We start from the raw sequence: 3,685 nt of genomic DNA on the forward strand, positions 1-3,685 counted from the left end.
TATTGAGGAAGAAACCTTCCACCAGTTCATTAAATCTAATAATTGCATATTCCCATTTGGGGCCAGTATTGGTAAGATGGTGAGCACAAAGCACATATAACTGCTTTTATATTAATTGTTATTCTAGCTGCATCCAAACCTAGGCAAGACTACCAACCACAAGAACTCCTGTACTGAGGAGTTTATCAAGAAAATTAGACATACCTTACCAAGGAGAAAAAAGATACTAACAAGAGGATGAAGAAGGGAAGATGGCACTAGAATCAACATAATTACATAGTAAGTGTAGTCTGGTGTATAATATGGTGAAGTGATAAGGACTGGAGTGTTTTTCTTGAGGAAATGGACATCTTAACTGGCTATTACCAATATGTCTTTTTTTTTCTTTTTTCAAATAACATCACAGACTTGTGAGGGAGCTGGATATTAATTTGGAATCTGAGACAAGTGACTTGAAAATTTCTAATCCGCCATTACCCAAGACCTCAGAATCTGTCACTTCTGTGGCAATCTAACCTAATGTATTATATTCTGTATGCCTATTATTTATATTAAAAATCCATATTAAATAGACATGTCAGTAAACATTTTACAGATTTAATTTTCTAGAATCTCACTAAATTAATTAGTGAATGCAATGATCAAATAAGGTATCATCAAAAGTGAATAATTAAATCAGTGGCTTCAAATTTGCAAACTACTAAATTATCACAGCAGGAAATCAAATAGCATTATGCAGATGACAGTATAAGGAATTATTTTAATTTAACATCTGGGAGAATTTGACAAGGAACCAGTTTTCTATAAATCTAAGACTCCAACCAGTATTTTACCAATGGTGTACTGTCCCTGGTATACTGCCTAAAATTGGGAGATATGCATGACAGAATGGTGGGGGCTTGGGTATGTTTGCTGTGTAAGCATATGGAATAGGAAAATTTGCCCTGACCTCTGTAGAGGTAAAAAAAAAAAATGTAAAAATTATTTTAACCATACTTTGTAGTTAAACAACATTTTAAAAGATACTTAGAACATGGTATGGTTATCACCAGGTACATATGTCTGTAAACTGTATTACTTGTTTCATTCAGAAGCGGGGAGCATATTGGAGCCTGGAGCACACCTTCCCACTTTTTTTTCCAAGGGCAAAATTCAATAAATAAGAAATAATAATGAAAGCTAATAGCATTATATTCTAAAGATAATTTATTACCTAATAAGAGCTTGCTCTGGAGAGGCAACATATATTGTGTAACATCATCCTGCAAAGAATTGGAGGTGAGATACGGAGATTATCTGATTTGAATGGATACTGCTCAATTAGAAAAAAATTCTGACTCTGAAAAGTGAATTAATATTTCCAATAAATAACTGTCATTTTTTCAGATTTGCCTCTGGACTCTATAATCTTTTTATCAAAAATAGCACTTTGGAAAATAGTTGATGGATTAATATAGTAAATTGGGGTTCTCCAAGGTTTGCTTCAAGGTTTCTTGCCCTAATATTTAGTTACACTAGATTGAAATAGAGGTAATATTTCCTGATTTACAGAGATTCAATAGTATGTGTCACGTGGAGGAATTGTTTGTAAACATCAGGACCATACACAGTCTGGAGTAACTTACTCAGGCAGCCAAACCCTAAGAAGTATTTAATAATTGTTTTCATCTTGGGGGCGTACCTGGCTCTGTTGGCGTGAATAGTGGGGTGAGTGGCTGGAAGCCCCAGAGGTTGAGATTTCAAGGCTATAGCAGAAATGCTCATGGTACAGCCCTGTCAAATTCCAGTGAATCTGCAAATCCAGCTAAATACTGTCGGGGAAAAAGGTCAGCTACTGCATAGCACCCATACACCGAAGGGTGGGCTCATACACCGAAGAGCACTGGCCACGTCCCATCTCTGGGCTCGTTCCTAGCTGCGATCAATTCGGCACAGAACGAGGGAGTGTCAGCATGTGAGTTTATTGCTCTGCAGAGGGGTTGCTTAATGTCACAAAGACAGGGAGCTCCCCTGACCTGAGTCTGCAGCTTGGTATTTATACATTAACCATTACATTGCTGCGTGTGCGTTCAGGCTTTTCCGCTTGTGTTACAAAGTTGCAAGATGCCCAGAACAAGTTTGGGCTGCTTGAGACCGGTTTTGCGGCTAACATTTCGCTTACTGTCAGCAAAGGGGAAAAGGTCATCTGCTTTTCAAGGGTCATCTGTTGTTTTTTTTTATGATTGTTTTTTTCTCTTACAATACCATGTCACAAGGACACAAGAAAGGAAAGGATCTCCAGGACATGCCACTTCACTTTCCCAGGATACATATGGAGATGAGGAAAAGCACAGTCAAGTCTGGATATGATGGCATGAACGAGAGAACAGGATTACTTACATACAGGTGAATAATATTTGCTGAATATGTTGCCTTCACAGAGCCATGCTGTTATGAAAGGGGTCTGTATTAAAACCTTGAGACAGGGAACACAAATGGTACTAGATCATTCAGTAAAAATGGGCATTCGGCACAGCATGCTGCTGTCTTGAGGCTGTATAAAGTTTTCTGGTAAAGGCCAGGTTTTGGAAGCCAGGACCCCAAAAAGTAGGATGGAGGCAGCAGAATGATGCCTGACAGTTGGTTACTGGACTGAGGACAATGTTTCAAACATCAGAGACCTCACGAATCATGAAAACTATAAACAGGTTCGGTGATCCAGGAAAGGAACATAACAAGGAAGACAACTCCCACCACACCGCCAATGGTGCTGCCCACAAACTGTGGGCCCCCCAGTCTCAGGAGGCACCAGTCACCCATGGAGGATGGTGAGAAACTCAGTGGGACTGAAGAAAAATGTTTAGTCCTGAGACCATGAGATTCAAACTGAAGCTGTACAGGCAGCGTGAACAGGATGCACCAAAAGACATGGTACTTCACTGAGGAAAGAAGCGCACCAACAGGTAATGCTAAAACCAATGAAATGTTGGAAAAAGGAGAGGAAAAGCAGACACAGTAGTGAAAAGCAATGCAAGGAAGGATAAATGTATGAGCATGTTGAAGACTTTGTGGCAGATGTGAAAGCTTTTGTTAAGGTAGGAAACCAAAGAGCCATTTATTTACCAAGTGTTTAAAGCCCTGCATGGAAATTTCCAAACAAGAAGTGGGCCAGTCCAAAACAAGAACTGACAAATGCTTACCACCCAAAGTTTTTATGCTTAAGAAAGTGTTTTCCAAAGCATGAGATGCATCCTATTAGGTGTGTGTGTGAAAAATCAGCTGTGACTGTTGACAGAACATTTGATCCTTCTCCAGAGTTCCCATTTGTGTGAGTTCGTGCCGAATTATATAAGGACTGAATTAAGCACAGGCTCAGACCTGGATGTTCAATTTAAAACTTTTATTGTTTCACAAAGTCATAAACTAAGGAGGTCTGTTGGTTCACGAGGTTCCCAAATCAAGCCCTTGCTTTCTAACCCGAAGGCTAGGTGCGGCTGCCTGATTCAGTAGTCTCAGAACTGGTCAACAGCTCATTTAAAAGGAGTCCCTTATCTTTTTTTAGACAAAAGATACAAAACTGTCCCCATTCTGTCTGAGTGAGGCATCTAACATAACTTTTCTATTACTTATATATGATAACACGTATACATATGCATTTCTAATTCTTACTTCTATTGGTTACTAGTTAACTCATCTATATTCTACA

The sequence above is a fragment of the Gavialis gangeticus genome, unplaced genomic scaffold (genome assembly GCF_001723915.1).
Source record: "Gavialis gangeticus isolate Ggan-Ray unplaced genomic scaffold, GavGan_comp1, whole genome shotgun sequence".
Classification (NCBI taxonomy): domain Eukaryota; kingdom Metazoa; phylum Chordata; order Crocodylia; family Gavialidae; genus Gavialis; species Gavialis gangeticus.